Source organism: Pipistrellus hanaki, assembly GCF_964339955.1.
Source record: "Pipistrellus hanaki genome assembly, chromosome: 11".
NCBI classification, from domain to species: Eukaryota; Metazoa; Chordata; class Mammalia; order Chiroptera; family Vespertilionidae; genus Pipistrellus; species Pipistrellus hanaki.
The window spans coordinates 71,432,072-71,450,217 of NC_140513.1; the positions used below are offsets into that span (position 1 = coordinate 71,432,072).

The following is an 18,146-nucleotide window of genomic DNA, read 5'->3' on the forward strand; positions in this document are numbered from 1 at the left end:
TGTTACCCCCATTACTTATAATAGTACCTTGCACCCCTGGGGATCAATAAAAAAATCATCTTTTTGGTGCTTGAAGATAAAGGTAACACATCTCTTGATATTTCAGAATTAAAACAGCAAAATATACAATTATCCCAAGCACACTTACAAACCAATTCTTTGAATGTCTGGCAGCAATTTAAAAAGGACATGAAAGTATTTAATCCCTTCCATTCTGTAGAGGGCCTCCTGGGAAGGCACCTGAGCATTCTATATTGATCCCTCTTGTCCTTTTGGCCAATAGGGACCCTCTTCTCACAATCCAATTGCCCACAGCTGTTGCCTGAGTTTTCAGTTCATGTCGAGGTTAAAGCATCATGGTGGCTGGTACCATGGATATGTCTCTTGCCCAGTGGGGCAAGCTGGGCCCTCCCTGGAGAAGAAACCCGGGTTCCCCAAGATATCTGATCAGTGCTCGGGCTCCGCCAGCCGGCAAGGGGATCCAAAGGCAGGAGCCTGGCATGGAGGCCACGGGGACATAGAGTACCAAGGAGACAGAACTGAACCTCACATCACCCTGTTTGGCCCTAAGGATGGCTGGTTATCCAGAGACAGGTAAGATTCATCAGGGAAGGAACAACCTAAGACAGGCACAGTTGAAGAGGGGCCATCAGGAGAGAACTTGAGAGTCAACAGAGATGGGGCATAGACCCTCACCCCCCCTAATTTTGCAGGGGCCTGAACCCTCACCCCTTCTGAGGGAGGTCTCCTGCCCCAATGGCTGCTTAGCTTCCCATGCCCAGCTCAAATAGGGACCCAGGTAACAGACAGAGACTTGGCCGACAGCAGCTGCCCTCTCACTGCAATAAGATTTGTTTGAGTTGTCTTGTACCCATGGTGTGGGGAAGTGGGTTTTTGATATCTAAATCCAGCCAACCACCAAGAATGCTCAGGGCCTACTCAAGAAGGTAAATAATCCTTTCCACTAATATTTACAGGGTAAAATAAGATTGTTGTTAGAGTAATAAATTTGACAGTAAAATGGTAGACAAGTTGTCATGCTAATTTAAATTGGCTAATTGAAATAAGAAAATATTCTAAAAAAAAAAATTAATTGTACTGGACAAAAAGCAGTTCTTAAAGTGTTAACTAAAATTTTTATTGGTAGTTCATCTCATGATAAAATTATGTTACGTGTAATGAACCTAAATCAATCATATTATAGTGCAAAAAATTAAGGAGGAGAGATCAACCAAAGAACTTGTGTGCATATATATGAGCCTAACCAGTGGTCAAGGACAACATTGGGGTGGAGACATGCTTGGGGAGGGGTGGGGGATGAGAATGGGGGATGAGGACAAATATGTGATATCTTAATCAATAAAGAAATTTTTAAAAATAAATAAATGTGATACATCACAAACTAATTGAAAGACAAAAATCACACGATCATATCAATAGATACAGAAAAAGCATTCAACAAAATTCAACACCCATTTTTTATTTTAAAAAAACCTCTTAGCAAAATGGAAATAGAGGGATCATACATCAACATAATAAAGGCTCTATATGACAAACCTATAGCCAACATCATACTCAATGGGCAAAAATTAAACCATTTCTCCTAAGAACAGGCACAAGACAGGGATGTCTGCTTTTACCAATCTTATTCTACACTAGAGACTCATTGCATGAAGATTCATGATAGACCTTCCTTCTCCTGGCTGCTGGCACTGGTTTTCCTCCAGCACCTGGGACCTGCATCGCAGCGGAGACAAGCCTTCAGCCTTCAGGCTTAGCTCCATTTGCAGTGGAGCCTTCAGTCTTTGCTCCATGCCTACGTATGCAAATTAATCCAACATCTTTGTTTGGTTAATTTGCACACTCACTCCTGATTGGCTGGTGGGTATCATAGTGTAAACAGTATTGGAAGTCCTAGCCACAGCAATTAGACAATATAAAAGAATAAAAGGCATCCAAATTGGAAAGGAAGAAGTAAAACTATCATTATTTTCATATAACATGATTATTGTACATAGAAAATCCTAAAGATTCCACCAAAAATCTACTAGTTGTAATAAGTGAATTCAGCAATGTAGCAAGATACAAAATTGATACCCATAAATCAATTTTATACACCAATACTGAGCTTTCAGAAAGAGAAACTAAAACACACACATAACAACAAAAAAATACCATTTACCATAGCAAAAAAAAAAAAAAAAATTTAAGATACTTAGAAATAAACTTAACAAAGGAGATAAAAGTCTTGTACCTGAAAAATTACAGGACATTGAATAGAGATAGAGGAAAATATATCATGGAAGAATATACCATATTCATGGATTGATAGAACCAACATCATTAAAATGTCCAAACTACCCAAAGCAATCTACAGATTCAATGTAATCCCTATTAAAATACTATTAGCATATTTCACAGATCTAGAACAAATAATCCAAAAATGTATATGGAACCAAAAATGTCCCCAAATAGCCGCAGCTTTCCTGAGAAAGAAGAACAAAGCTGGAGGGATCACAAAACCAGATATCAAGTTAAATTACAAAGGCACTGTAATCAAAACAGTCTGGTACTCGCACAAGAACAGGCATATTGATCAATGGACTAGAACTGAGACCCCAGGAGCTGATCTAAGCCATTATGCTCAACTAATATTTGACAAAAGAGGCAAGAGTATACAATGGAATCAAGACAGTTTCTTCAAAAAATTGTGTTGGGAAAATTGAACAGATACACTCAAAATAACAAATATAGACCACCAACTTACAACTACACAAGAATAAACTCAAAATGGATAAAAGTCTTAAATGTAAGACATGAAACCATAAAAATTCTAGAAGAAACCAAAGGCAACAAAATGTCAGGTATCTCTCATAGCAATATATTTACAGATACATAGGGCAAAGGAAACTAAGGAGAAAATAAATGGGACTGTATCAAAATAAAAAGCTTCTGCACAGCAAAAATGACCATTGCCAAAATGAAAAAGGATCCCACTCTATGGGAGAAGATATTTGCCTATATCTCACTCATATGTGGAATTTAATTAACAAAGTAAACTGATGAACAAAATAGATCCAGAGACATAGAACAAACTGTAGTATCTCAGAGGGAAGGTGGAGGTGGCTGGGTGAGTGGGAAGAGATCAACCAAATAACTTATATGCATACTAGTAGCCCTGCACACGAATCCATGCACCAGTAACTCTCTGCAGGGACTGGCCACTCTGCGCCTGCTGTCCAGAGGCTCTCCGCAGCCCAGAGGCCCATCTGTGGCCAGGTGTGGCCATGGCAATGAAGCAAGCATTCTACCAGGCCACTCACGCTACCCACTTTCAGTGCCCACCCCCTGGGACCTGGGTAGACTGACATCTTGTGGCTATGGGCGCTTCCATCTTTTTGTGACAGAGTGATGGTTAATTTGCATATTACCCTTTTATTAGATAGGATAAGCCTAATCCATGGATTCAGACAATAGTGTGGTGAAGGCCTGGGGTGGGGTGCAGGGCAGGTTAGAAGGGGTCAATGGGGGGGGGGGGGGAGAAGAGGAACATATGTAATACTTTCAACCATAAAGATTTAAAATAAAATAAAAAGAATTTGGAAGCTTCCAGAATTTAAGAGGGTAATACAATATGTTACTATAGTTTTTGCCACCAAATGAGTTTCAGAAGTGTTTGGTTTTCCGGTTTTTCTATCAGCATATATGAAAATCTGGATAGGAAGAGGCAACTCTTCCTCTTTCCCTAATTCACATACAGGAAAATCTGCAAGGGGAGAAGATGACAGCATTGTGAAAGGAAGCACAATGAACATAAGATAATGTGAATTTGTCTTCTCTACCTTAAAAGCATTTGAGAATTACCATAGGATCATAAGCCCTTTTATTGGTTTACCTGATTATTCTCTATCTTCCCCACAATATTAAGATTATATGGCTGACACACAGCAAGTGTTTAATAAAGACAAGTGGGATGGAAGATGGGAGGTGGGGTGAGAGGGGAGAAAAAGAGAAAGGGAGGGAGGGAGGGAGGGAGGGAAGGAGTTATGACTGTACATTTTCTCCACCATGCTCCGCCAGCAACAACAGTGTGTCCATGCTCCCAACTCAGCAGGCCGGTGGTTCTTCCCTTCCTTAACCATCTTCAGCTAACATCCCCACTGGCCACTTCCTTCTTCTTGAAGCATCTCTTTCCTTCCATGATATGGCATCTTCCTGTTTTTCTTTATCTCCATCTTCTTTGAGGTGCCTCTTCCTCTTTCTTGTTCCCTACCTGCCAATTCTTTATACTTTTCATCTCACAGTGCTGTTTATCTTCTCCCTTCCTCAGGCTCCTCACCTACGCTCTGCTTTAATTGTAAGCATATATGCTAATGACTTCCAATCCACCAAATGAGTTTTTCTTCCTTGAGGAAGAGCTCTCATGAGCTCCAGACCCACATAAGCATGTCCTCTGGAATGTCTGATAAGCACCCCAATTGAAACATCCCCAAAAGAATCTATCATGTTTTGTCTAAACCTAATTATCTCCTGTATTCAATTATCAGCGAATGGCACCATCATCTACCCAGGCATCTCCCTTGACTCGAGTTACATGAGGTCAGGACTTGTGTTTGCCTTGTTTAATGCTGTATCCCCAACTCCTAAAGTAATGAGGCCTTGGCATGTAGGAGGTGCTCGATAAATGGTTCTTGGAGAAAAGTAGAGGAAGGAAGGGAGGCAAGTCGGGTTCCAGCAGAAGAGTATCTGGAGCAGAATGAGGAAAGATTCCTCCTGCTCCGAGAGTGTGCTGGTCCTTGCTCTGAGTTTTCAGGTGGCATTGTGGCGATTATCATTTAAATAATCCATATCTTGGAAGTTTTAGAGCAGATACAATTTAGAAGTCAAATTTAATTCAGAGACTTCTGTCAGTCTGGTCAAAATTAACTTTAAGGAGCTTTCATTATAAAATGAATTGTCTAGTCAATTTTTTAAATTATCTTTTAAAAATATATGAGGAGTTTTGATAAACACAGGAATGGAATTCTGAATCTCACATTTCATCCTTTGTTCAGATCCTGTCCCCAGAAGCAGTTTAGCTCCCGGCCCTTGGCCATGAGTCCCCTGAGAAGACCATGTGTCCGAGCCCGGTGTGCGCAGCAGAGCACTGAGTGAGCAAAGGGCAGGCTGGCTGTGTAACCGCATGGCGAGAGCCCGGCCGCCCGGAAAACCCAACCTGAACACTGAGGGGAAAGCCCCAGGTAGCATTAATTTTAGATGAAGAGGAAAAAACTGTGTATTTTTCTTGGACATTTTTTTTATTATTTGAGTTATGCCTAATTAGTATTTTAAAATATTTACTATGCAGGTCCTGTCATTGCTCTTTGCTCTTAAAAAAAAAAAAATTAAAAGTCAGCTCTGGATTAACAAAGTCATGAGAAGGCTTTCAGAGAAAGGTTTTAGTTTAAAAAATAATTTGATATCTTCATAAAACAGACACACAGATGCTTCTGGAATCAGAGTGCATGTGACATGTTTTATATAGCTCACTGCTAAAACGTCAGAATCTGCCACCAGGCCCCAACGCGATGTTCGGCTGAGCCTCCGTCCCAGGGGGGCCTCTGTGATGATGGCTGCTCAGTCAGCCCCTTGTGGAACCCTTAGCCCAACCACATGTGCCCAGAAAGGCCCAGTGGAGATGCCCTCTGAGGACCTGATGCTTATGAAGCCCCATCGTGACAAAAATGGCATAAAGACTCGGCCAGTGCATAGACCAGGTCTTTTGTTTCCTGTATTTCTGGCTCTGGACGGACTGCCCCTCCCAGGATGGCCCATTCCAGAGAGAGGAGAAGATGTGGCTCTGCCTGGAAACGCACCCCTCATGTCAAACCGCTCATCCGGAGTGCACACCCACCTCCTGTCAGCTCCGCACGCTGGTCCCCTGTCCTCTGCCCTGTCACCGGGGACAGACACCGGACAATGAGGACGAGCCTGTGCCAGCGCCGCTGCGGTCCTCACACTGGCCATGCCGTCCTGTCCGTGGCGGCTCCGCAGCACCGCCCCTGCGCCGGAGCTCCCGGCTCCCCCGCAGGAGCGGGGAGGACGGTCCATGAGTCCGCAGGAAGGGCTCCGCCCACAGGCGGGCTGGACGGGCAGACAGGCTGGTTCTGCGGACGGCCGTCCCCGGTCCACCGCACAGACTGCGCAGGTCTCCGTGGAAGACCCCCCAGCGTGCAGACACGTTCGCGTCTTCTTTTCGGGTTTGGACCTTAATGACGGTGCTCCTCCGCCCGATTGGGAACAGGTCCCCTGGGCCTCGGCAGAGCATCGTGTCCGTCCGGCTCCCCGTGCGGACGCGGCAGGACATGGTGCCCGGATCTGTGGCGAGCACTGTCCTGTCCCCGCGGAGTCTCCCAGCAGCAGCGACTGGCCGCCCGGCTCTGCTTTGGGGTGAAGACCCTCCGCCCCATGGGTCGTGCGCAACAGCGGCCTGGCTGGGCCCCTTGGACAGCTCCCCGGCATCCTGGATCCTATATAGCTCACTGCTAAAACGTCAGAATCTGCCACCAGGACCGCACACGGACCGCCCGCCCAGGACCGCCAGCCAGAGCCCATCCCCTGTGACCGCCACCGGAAGTGAGCGGGTGGGGGGACACAGCCCACGTGGGGAACAGCAGAGAGGAGGGGGACACTGAGGGGTGCGGAGGTGGCGCCCCTTCCCTCCTGTTCACCTAACGGACTCCCAAGGCCGCCATGCCAGGCCCAGGCGCAGCCTGGGCGGCAGTTAGGGACACGCCCTGCCATTAGCGCCTGCGCTTATGGGAGCAACCCCCTTAGCACATGCGCCTCTGGGAGCCAACCGCTGCAATGGACGCTGGGAGCAGTTGCAGGACAGAGCCCCGCCTCCAGTGGGCGTGCTCCTGCGTCCTGGCGCGAGGCTCGTTGGGAAGAGGCCCAGGCTGTCCCTACAGCAGAGGAAGGGGACCCTGATCCTGTTCCTCCTGTATTTATTCAGTACGTGGAGGTTTTTCAATAAATGCTTCTTCACAGATATTTCCTTTGTAAGGTTGTTCAAACATTGATCAAAACGTGGCTGTCTGGGCCAGTTTCTGTTGATGATGGCAGGTAGCATGGGAACAATGTCACCCTGCCTGCCGTGCATATTTGTATTATATTGCAGAATTTCATTTGTCAATAAAACATATGTATAGTAGCAGAATCAACATACTGACTTGAGTTTGTCATACTTTCCAAAGAAACTGAAATAATCTGATCCCCTTTCCGGTCATTTGCAAGAGGGGAAAGAGGCAGGAGAAAGACGCATCACTGCATTTTCCATTTTGCACAATTTGTGAATTATGCAAAGGCATTACTTGTTTAAAACATTGTATTAAAATCACTCAAAGAGTAAAAGATTAGACATTGAACAACCTAATACTCTGAGAAACAAAAGCAGTGATTTCTGGCCTTGCCCTGTAGGCTGCAGGCCTTGCCCTGATGGACTGGAGCAAAGGGGATGGGTTGTAAGGCTTGGCCGGCTGCATCTGCGGGGCTCCCAGCACTGGGCGGAACTTGGGGCCACAGGACTGCTCCCTAAGGAATGAGGTGCACACAGCAACCCAGCATGCTGCCTCTGGGGGTCAATCTAATTTCAAACTCTGGGATCCGTGAGCCATACGTTCCCATTATTTCTTCAGGCCGCATGTTCTGAATTTTGTTCAGAAACTGTAGCTTACATTGAAGTAAACCAAGACCAGATGGGAAGTAGGTTGAGGGATCCAGAACTAGGGTGATGGATCAAGAACTGAAATAAAGGTCACATCAATGACTGGGTGCCTAGAACTTACCTTGGAGGTCATTACTATTAGTGTGTCTTTAAATTTGTGACTTTAAATTTGAAAGGAACTGCAGGTTCTTGCCTATCAGAGCCCTCCATGGAATGCCCCCCACCCAACCCCTGCCCAAGGTCCTCTGCCCCTCCCCCGCTGCAGAAGGTCAGGAGCCCCACATTCTACTGTTTAAATCCCAACCTTCCCTCCACTGGATGGTGAGCAGCTGTTGGAGCAGGTCACTCTCTGGATCCTTGGCTTGACTTTTCTTGTGGAGGCTTCTAGGCAGCGGTGGTCCGTGAATGAACCCGCGGGGATGGCTTCAGCAGGAGGTAGGACTATAGACTGGAGGGGGTTGTTTTAAACACTGAGCTGTCCCTCGATACTTGGGATTGAAATGTGACACTGGGGAAACACGGTTTGACTGAAGTAGGGGGAGAGAGCACTGGACCTCCAAGGACCTGTCACCTGGGGAGGCTGGGAGCCAGTGGGAACCTGTGAGGGCATTGGCCGGGAGGGCTCCTCAGAGGGGGTCAAGGTGGCTCAGGGACATGCCTGGGTGTGGAGGGGGTCCGGGTGGTCACGGGAAAGCCCAGTCCTGGGTGCTGTTCTGGGGCACCTGGAGCTGGCCCCGCGGCATCTTTCTAAGGGATTGAACTGAGTGCGCTAGAGCCAATGGGACAGTGGGAGGGTGGTCTTAGCCAGAAAGCTGTCCAGTGGGGCTGTATGTGGCCAAGTCCACAATGAAATGTCCTCCCCAGGGCTGGGCTGGAAGGTCCTCCACTGGCTGCCGCCCAGAGCTTCTCCCCTGCCTCCAGCCCAGAGCTCACTGCTCCTCAGTCCAGGGAGCTGCCTGGTGGCTGGGATTCCACACGGGCAGGGCGGTCCGGAAACTTCCACCAAGACAGGGCCCGGTTCCCGGAGCTGTCCCCAATCGTTCCCCCTGTGCCACCCAGGTCTTCAGCCCGAATCCCTCTTGTCCTGAATCTCATGGCGCACCCTCTGCCTTGCCCTTTACCTCTGGGATGAAGGTTTTGCTGACAGACCACGTCCCTGCTTCAGGGACAGAAAACAGATGTGGAGCGTGGATGGTGTTCCATGGAACGTCTGCAAAGGTGGGTTCCTTTTTATTTTTTTTTTTTTATTTATTTATTTTTTTAAATCAATCTTTATTGTTCATATTATTACAAAGGTTCCTCATTTCTTCCCCCCTCCACCAGGTTCCCACCCCACCCTCCGCCCCCTCCCCATCCCCCATTGTCCTCATCCATAGGTGCACAGTTTATGTTCAGTCTCTTCCTCCCTCCCTTTCCCCGATAGTAAATCCCTTTTCAGATAGTAAATCTGTTACTTAGCATTTTCTCATATCAATAATACCTCCACATGCCCAATGATACACTTCACACAAAAGACATTTTCAAATAGGTCAACCAGCCTCATCCAGGCCCCACCCAAGGCACTCACAGATCAACACCCCAGCCCTATACTAACTCAACACATCCAGATCTAAGCCTTCATCACTTGATTCAGCAGACCCTCAAGTTCCCGCAAAAGTTTCCAGCCATGTCTGAGAGGCAGCCGTGGTGCAGGGGCAGGCGAGGAGCAAGCTGTTCTGGGCCTGGCTGCTCCGGGCCTGGCCTCTGTTGCTGTGGTTCGTTCCACAACCAGCTGCTCCGGGTCTGGTCACTGCCGCTCCTGACCTAGTTGCTCTGGACTTGGCTGTTGCTGCTACAGGCCTGGCCGCACCAGACCCGGCTGCTCCGGGCCTGGCCGCTCCCAGCCCGGCAGCTGCTGCTCTGGGCCTGGCCGCTCCCAGCCTGGCAGCCGCTGCTCCGGGCCTGGCCGCACAGGTGGGTTCCTTTTTAAAGGGGGAAGGGGAGCACAGGGGCAGGAGGACCATGTCTGTGTCAGTAGTGAGGGTGCGGCATGCAGCGTGCTCCCCTGGACGAGGTCTGCTCTGGTTCCTCTGAGCGGGGATGTGTTCAGACACCTGTGTCCCACTGTCACCGCTCACACCTGCTTCCTCTGTGCCTTCACTTCCCACTGTTGGGAGCTGGAGATGAAGGACCTCACACAGTCTGCAGTCCCAGGACCCATTTAACAGGACAGCAGCTCTGGAAGTTTCTGGAAACCCCTACCACCAGCCCCACTGTGTCCCATTCCGTGGCCCTCCTCTGACTCTCTGCAGCCATTGGTGGCTGTGAAATGGCAGAGCTCCTGAGGGTGGCCCAGTGGCAGGACCTGGCCATGTTAAGTGTTCACTGTTGGTTCTGACACACGTGCATGCTGGGCGGAGTGTGGAAGGTTAGATCAGGGTTCCTGTGCCTTCTTGTGGAGAGACATTACTCGAGTGTTTCTGTGTTGTTGTGCAAGCCCAGGACAGAAAGGGGGCGGGTTTGTACTGAGAAGAGGAAGACTGAGGAGCAGATGGGCCCTAATGTGTTAGACACAGCTGTTCTCAGAGGCCCTTTGGGTGCCTAGAACTTACCTCAGAGATCTGAGTTCCAAGGTCACTACCCCTAGTGTGTCTGCCTAGGGTCGTTGGCCCAGAGCAGATGTCTGCCCAGGGCCAGGCCTCTGAGGCTGGCAGGGTCGGTGCCGGGGAGTCCTTAGAGATCCTCTCAGGGGCAGCGCTGGCTGGGCTGGTGCTTCTCGCAGACAGGGGTCAGGGAGCCTTGGTGAACAGGGAGCAAGCTCCCCAGTGGAATAATTCCCAACTGGAGGTCAGAGTGTGACCATGACCTGAGGACATTTGCCACCTCTCCAGTTTGCCCATCCAAAGGGCCCTCCCTGGTGAGACTCACTGCCCTGGTTCCCCAGTGGCTAAAGGGGCCCAGAGCGCCTCAGTGCTGTTTGCTGGGCCTCCTCCTCCATTCCCCCTTTCCTTTGTCTCCACAGCATCTGCAGCGCTGGGAGCGGATGTGAGCCTGAAGCCCAGTGCCTCCCTGACCCCTTTCATGGCCCAGCCCTGTCCCCCGCCCTCTACTGGCCCCGCACACCGGCCCCCTGGGGAGCAGCACCTGCCACCCCCCAGGATCCCGTCATTCCCTCCTGGCCGCTTCCTGGTGCTGCCGGGTTGGCGCAGGACACCTCTTGTGGCAGGAGATGCTGGTCAAGGCCCCATTGGGGCTTACAACATCATGGCCCAGGTCAGCTCAGAAGGGAGGCGACCACAGCCCTCCCAGACTCAGACCATTGTCCTGACGCAGGCCCCCCTCTACGGGAGCGCTCCAGGTGCCGCCTGTGGGGGTGCTGTGTGTCCTGCACCCCTCTTCTTGGAAGCCTCTGCGGTGGAGACGATCATGCCCACCTCGGCTTTCGGGGCCACCCAGCCCGGCAATGGAGGCTGGTGTCCCGGCTTTCCTCCTCAAGCTCCACCGCCAGCTGCCCAGCTGATCCCCATTGTCCCCGGAGTGGACCCTGGAACAAGGCCACACCCTCCAGGGAGGGTGGCCTGGCCGCCTCCCAGTCCAAGGCCTCGCTGGACGCCTCTAACCCCAAGAGTGTGTACGAGGACTTCCGACATTGGCAGCACTTCAAGGCCCTGGCCAGGGGCCACCTTCCCCAGAGCCCTGATGTGGACGCTCTTTGCTGCTTCCTCATGTGAGTGCCCTGGGCAGGGCAGGGCTGCCCCTGGAGCTCTCCCATCACAGAGGGGGTGGGAGGGTCCTGCAGGCGGGCTGATGCTGGGACACTGGTGGGAAGGCCTGCGGGTGGGGTCCCAGCTATGGGTGCGAGTGGGGGGTCACCTCCAGGCCTGGTTCACGGGCTGGTGTGTAGTGAGGCCCTGACAGCAGCAGCTGGAAGGCCAGCCTTTACACACAGAGGCCTTCTCCCTCACCTGCGGGCACTGAGTCTTGCAGGGTGGGGTTGGGAACCTGGATCCACTGAGCTGGGGTGGCCAGGCGGGCAGAAGCCAGGCTGGGCGGTGACTGACCCTGAGGCATTACAGGCCAGAGCTCCGGCCCCTGTCCCACCTGAAGCCCACCATGACGCTGGTACAGGGAATAGGACGGGCCATGCAGGAATGGCAGCGCAAGAGCCACTGCCATTGGCAGAAAAGTGAGTCACCGGGAGAGGGGGCTGACTGCGGGGCAGGGTCCAGCTGTGAGAACTCATCAGAGAGGAGGGGGTGGGAGGGTGTCACTCAGCACGGGGTCCCTGCAGCCCAGAGGCACTTCCTCCTGGAGAAGCCTCTCCCTCAGCTTCAGAGCATGGGTGCTCCTGTCCCACCTCCCGGGAGCTCCCCCTCCTCTGAGGCTGACCCGTCCTGGGCGGGACATGAAGGCTCAGAACAGACTGGGGAGGGGGTGCCCCGCCCAGGGGGCCAGACCCCAGCCAGAGGGGCTGTGCAGCAATGTGCTCAGCAGCCTCCTGCCTCCCCAGGGTCCGGGCCCTGACAGCCCCAAGGCCCTTGCTCTCCATCCTCCACCCATTGCTGCCTGTGCGGGCTCCTGGCGGCTCCTTCTCAGCACAGCCTGTGCCCTCACCCCAGGTTCATGGTGTTTGAGGCGGAGGAGCAGATGCAGGCTCAGAAGTTGCAGTTAAAGAAGGGGGCGCAGACCCAGCCTCCTCCTGTCCCACAGAGGCCTGATCCTCAGGGGCCCCCAACCCCAGTGGTGGGCGCGCAGCCAGGTAAGCCAAAGGCAACAGGGCCCAGCGCAGGCCTCTGTCCCCCACATGGCCTTCTCCTCAGGGGGCTTTGGGCTTGAAGGGAAACAGCCCTGAGAGCCGGGCCTCAGCGCCCTGATTCCCCATGGGGTCTGGACCAGGTCCCCTTTCTTATCCCCTCGCCCCGCTCCCTGCCAAGGGCCCACATGAAGTCTGCTGAGAAGCGGGCTGGCCGCGGGGCCCCTTGGGAGCCGGTGGCTTCCCACGTCCTCACCTCTGACTCTCTTGGGTGCTTCCCTCTGGCCTCCCCTCACACAGTCACACCCATGTTAATGCCCCAACACTGCCCTCTGCATTGTGTGCCCTGCGGGTGGGAGCTTTGTCCCCTCACGCTCCCTCCTCTTCCCTCTGCCCAGCGCCCACTCCCAGGAAGGCTGTACCCAGCGCCCAGAGCGCCCACACCGCCCAGCCGCCCTGGGAGACCGAGTCACACGATGGGATACCCGCTGAGGCCGAGCAGGAGGACATGGACCTCACGGAGGCGCTGCCCATGGCGCCGGGTGGAGGATGGGCAGAGGAAGTGAAGGAGTGGCTGCAGGATGAGGGTCTCCTGAGCTACCTGGACCAGCTGTGCTCCCAGGAAGACTGTCACCCAGGTGGGCTGGCCCGCAGCTCCGGGCCTACAAGGTCCCAGAGGGTGGCGCTGCTGCCCCCAGACCCGGGTTCCCCCAGGCTGATGGGATGGGGCTCTGCTCTTTGCTCCTGAGCTGTGTGCCTGAGAATATGTGTGTCTGTGTGTGCATGTGTGCGCTTCGTGTGGGTGTGGTGTGTGGTATCTGTGTTCATGTGGGTGTGCCCTTGTGTGGTGTATGTGCATATATATGCTTATCTGTGTGTGCATGTGTGTGTGCATGTATGTGTTTCTCTATGTGTGTGGGGGTGCATGTGTGTGTGTACATGTGTGTGTACCTGATGACCGTGATGGAGTGAAACACCCATCTGTGCAGGAGGAAGGGATGGGAGGGGGAGGGGGCGGTGTCTCGGCTTTCCCACTTGTCCTCCAGGCCCCGCTGCCTCCCAGTTCCCTCCCTGCCAAGGGGCTCACGGCCGCTTCCTCTGTCCCAGGTGGAGGAGGTCATTGACCTCCAGTTCCTGAAGTAACTGAATTCCCCAGACGCCCAGCTGGACCCCTTGGCCCTCGCTGAGGAGTTGGAGCAGGAAGAAGAGCTCACTGCTGCCCAGGTGAGCCAGGGGAGGGTGCCACCTTAGGGCGATGGGGGGGGGGGACCCCAAGTGACCATAGGACCCAGGGACCCAGGGGAGTTAGAGGAGGGACAGGCCCTGGTGAGTCAGAGAGGGAGGGATCCAGGTAGATCGGGGTGGGAGGACCTCAGGGAGCCAGGGCAGGGAGCACCCCAGAACCAGGACACACAGCCTGTGTCCACACCACCCTGCCTACAGGCAGTGCATGCTGAGGGGCCAGCCTGGGTGGGAGCAGAGCGGGAGGACAAGGAAGAGAGGGCTACAGAGAGGAGGGGGGATGGGAGCCCAGAAGGGAGGGGCACAAAGCTGGGAATATGGCACAGGGGATGGAGGAGAGCCTCATGACTGTCGTGGATTTGAGTCATGGTGTCACCTCCCCTCCCCCCAGTGCCATTGTCCCATCGCCCACTCCTCCTCCTCTCACACGTGTGCAGCGCCAGTCACTGTCCCTTCTCCCTCCAGCTGGCAGAGAGGCGACTCCTGGCCTCCGAGGAGGGGGGCGTGCAGGCACCCCCGAGTCTCGGTGCTCCCCTGTGGGACTCACGTCCTTCTGAACCTGCGAGCAGCCAAGATGCCCGGAGGCGTGACCAGGGCCCCCAGCTGGGGGTCAGTGGCACAGCCTGCCTGCCAGAGACTGGCTTCCAGGACCCTCAGGGGCGCTGCCCAGCAGACGCCCCCCCCCGCTCCCGGCCCCCGGCTGGTGCTGTCTCTTCGGGGCTTGAGGAGCAGCCATCGCTCCGGGCTGGATGCCCCCCCGCTGCTGCCCAGGGCCACGGGCCTGCGGACTCTGCACGGGCACCCAGGGCCGCCTGCGTCCCCAGAGAGGCCTCTGTGGTCAGGGAGACGCTGGGGCCAGCGGCCAGGCCCCATGAGGACGAGGAGGACCTCCCCAGCCTGGCCTTCCTCTGGGCCTCCCCCCGCCGCCTGCTGCCCTGCGCGCTCTCTCTGAGCCCTGGCCCTGCCTCGGGCCCGGCCTGCCCTGGAGGCCGGGGGCCCAGGGGCGCTGCCCAGGCCCGGTCCCTGCAGAGACGAGGCCTCAGCCGCGCTTCCCCTGCAGCTTGCCAGCCTCAGAAGCGCGCTCTGGGGGGCGGCCCCGCCCATGCGGAGAAGACCCCCCGCCCAGGGGCCGACCTCGGGGTCTGGGGGAGGCCAGCACTGGCTCCGGGGCCGGTTCCCTCCTCACAGCCTCACAAGAGAAAGCGTGAGCCCTCCGAGCCAGGGAGCTGGAGGAAGCGGCACTGCAGCCAGAATGGAGCAGAGGGGAGTGCCCCCCACTGCCCGCGCCCCGAGGGGCCCAGACCTGATGGGACCTGGCTGTCCCCCGGAGGAGCCACGGGCTCCTTCTCATGGCAGGGCTGATCCTGCTGTTCCCCTGACCTGGGAGGATGGAGGCAGAGGGAGGGCAGGACGCTTAGGGGGGTGAGTCTGAGGTGGGAGGTAAGAGGGAGGGCAGGACCATTAGGGGGGTAGGCCTGGGGTGGGGCAGGAGGGAGGGGAGGACCATTAGGGGGGGTAGGCCTGGGGTGGGGCAGGAGGGAAGGCTGGACTGTTATGCGGGGTGGGTTAGGGTGGGGGTAGGCCTAGCACCTGTGGGGCATTGTGGGTCAATTATGAATAAAGATAATTTTGTTTGAAAATGCTCTGGGGCTGCTGTGTCTGTACTCAGGTCTGCACTGCTCCTTGGAGAGGGGACCTGAGAGGAATGGTCCCCTGGCACTCACCCCGCCTCTGGCCAATTCCTCTTTTCCAAGTTCGAGTTCTGATTCCTTCCAGGGCTCAGGCTGGGTGGGAAGACTGAGGCTCTGAGCAGGGGCCTGCCCACCCAGCATGCAGAGCTGTGGCCCGGGCGGAGGCCCCGCAGCAGCCAGGGGAGAATGGCCTCATGTCAGGGCCTTCCCCTCCCACAGAATCCCAGCTCAGCCCTCAGCTCCTCCTCTGCTGCCTTCCCTTGTCCCGTGCAGCAGGCAGCACCCACTCTCCGGCCTCTGGGCACTTTGTGAAGGAGACTTCTCACCTGCCCTGTCTTTCCCGGCTGCTGCCCCTCCCTGCCCAGCTGGGCCTCAACACAGAGAAAGGGGCTCAGAGGTTGTGCCAGACTCTGCGTGTGCCGTGGGCTGGTCCAGAAGCTGCCAGCCCTCCCGGGTCAGCACCCTCCCCATGGGCACCCAGTGTGTTCCTGCCTGGTGGCCGGCCCTGGATGACAATGTGAGGCTGAGGGACACAGCCTGGACCCTCGTTCCCTGTGCGAATTAGTCCTGCGACTTCCCTGCTTTCAGGGTCTTGGTGGTTCACCCCTCTCCCAAGGTTGTCAGGAACAGTGAGTGTGTTTGAAGGGAACACACTTGCTCCACCTGTGTGCCTTGTCACCATTATCAGGTTCACACCTGGCCCCGGGTGTCTGTGCACCTGTCCCCACTCGCCTGCTGTTTCTGCCTTTGAGTCATTGTTTGGATGAACAGTTCCCAGCGGGAGGCAGAGCCTGGGCTGCCCACACCTCGGAGACCTGGGAACCCCGAAATCTCCCTGGAGCCTGTACAGAGGGTCTGACTGGAGGCCCATCACTGTTTCAATCGTGGGCGAGGCCAAGTCCACGGCTGCGTGGAATCCTGGAGAGACTGGCACATTAGCGTCTGTAAATACTAAGCTGGGAGCAATGACAAGAAAAGGGAAGAAGTGTTTCCTATTTCCCTGCAGCCAACCCTCTTCATCACAGGAAACAAATTTGACAGGACCCCCTGGAGGGCGGGGCGTCAGGCAGGAAGCCTGCAGGGCTCCTAGTGAGTGAAGTGGAATCTGTGGAAAGGGCAGTGCCCTCCCTTCACTCCTCCGGGAAATCACGATGCTCAAAGGAGAAGGGGCTCCCTGTGTCCCATGTGCTCAGCGCTTCCTTGTAGCCTCCCAGGGTGATACTGTATTACCTCCTCCCTTAGAGAGCCTGGGAGCGAGTTCCTTCCCCGTTTTTCTGTGGGGAAAGTGGGGTTGGGGAGGTCAGGACTGAGGGCAGGTCACACAGCAGGAAGTGGGGCAGCCTGGGAGGCACCAGGCAGGCTTGGCTGCAGAGACTTCCTGCTCCTCCAGGAGGAATAAATCCGCTGGAGGAAGCCCTGGCTCCCTGGGGAAGTCCCAGCGGCATAGGAGCAAGACCGGGCACCACCCTCGGGGCCGGGGGTGGCATCTCATTGCGGATGGAGATTGCATTTCCCTGACGTTGAGCATCTTCTCGTAAGCTTCCAGCTATGTGTGTATCTTCTTTGGAGCAATGTGTTCTCTCCGTTTGCCAACGTTTGGTTGGTTTGGCTTTTATCATTGAGCTGTAAGAGTTCTTTATATATTCTAGGTCGGCAAACTCAGTCAACAGAGCCAAATATCAACAGTACAACAATTGAAATTTCTTTTGAGAGCCAAATTTTTAAAACTTAAACTTCTTCTAATGCCACTTCTTCAAAATAGACTCGCCCAGGTCATGGTATTTTGTGGAAGAGCCACACGCAAGGGGCCAAAGAGCCGCATTTGGCTCTCGAGCCTCAGTTTGCCGACCACTGTTCTAGGTGGAAGTGTGTCCCATTTTGTGGGTTGTTCTTTACTTTCTTGAGAGTGTCTTTGGAAGGAAAGAAGTCTTACCTTTTAATGAAGCCCAAATTATTTCTTTTTTCCTTGTGTTGCTTTGGTGTTTGGTGTTATATCTACAAATCTGTTGACAATCTATGTCATGGAAATGTATGCTTATGATTCTTGCTTTTTTAAACCATCTTTACCATTTTTACATGTACATTTAAGTGGTGTCAACTATATTTGCATTGCTGTGCCACATATTTCCAGGAATTTGTTATTTTTCAGTCCTGGATTTCTATCCAGATTAGACACTAATTCTCCCACCTTCTTCCCCAGACCTTGACAGCCATCCTTATATGTTCTACCTTTGACTTTGACTACTTTCAATACTTAATGTGAGTGAAATCACACAGTTTTTGTCCCTTTGTGTCTTGCTTATTTCACTTAACATAATGTCCTAAGGTTTATCATCCTTGCGACTCACTTTCCTTGTTTTCAAGGCTCTTGGTACATATAAATCACATTTCTTTATCTTTTCATCTGCTGATGGACAGTGGGGTGTCTCTTAGCTACTGCAAAAAAGTGTAGCAATGAATGTGGGTGTGCAAATATCTCATTTTATTTATTTATTTATGTTTAATCCTCACCCAAGGATATTTTACTATTGATTTCTAGGGAGAGTGGAAGAGCGAGGAAAAGACAGAGAAAAATATCAATATGAGAGAAACACATAGATTGGTTGCCTCCTTCATGAACCCCAGACAGGGTCAGGCCAGGGAGGAGCCTGCAATCAAGGTACATGCCCTTGATCGGAATTGAACCCAGGAAATATCTCTTTTAGATCCTGCTTTGAATTCTTTTGGATACATATCCAGAAGTGGATTGTAGCATCACATGGTAGTTATATTTTTT

The 18,146-nt window shown here is 53.3% G+C and overlaps 1 pseudogene across 1 annotated transcript; it reads left to right on the plus strand.

The window, feature by feature from the left end:
* The first annotated feature begins 5,182 nt into the window (after positions 1–5,182).
* LOC311629645 (NUT family member 2G-like) lies at positions 5,183–15,041 on the plus strand (annotated as a pseudogene). The gene is made up of 6 exons: positions 5,183–5,240; positions 10,707–11,411; positions 12,304–12,443; positions 12,836–13,075; positions 13,594–13,661; positions 14,145–15,041. The product of its transcript is annotated as an NUT family member 2G-like (transcript).
* Positions 15,042–18,146: the final 3,105 nt, after the last annotated feature.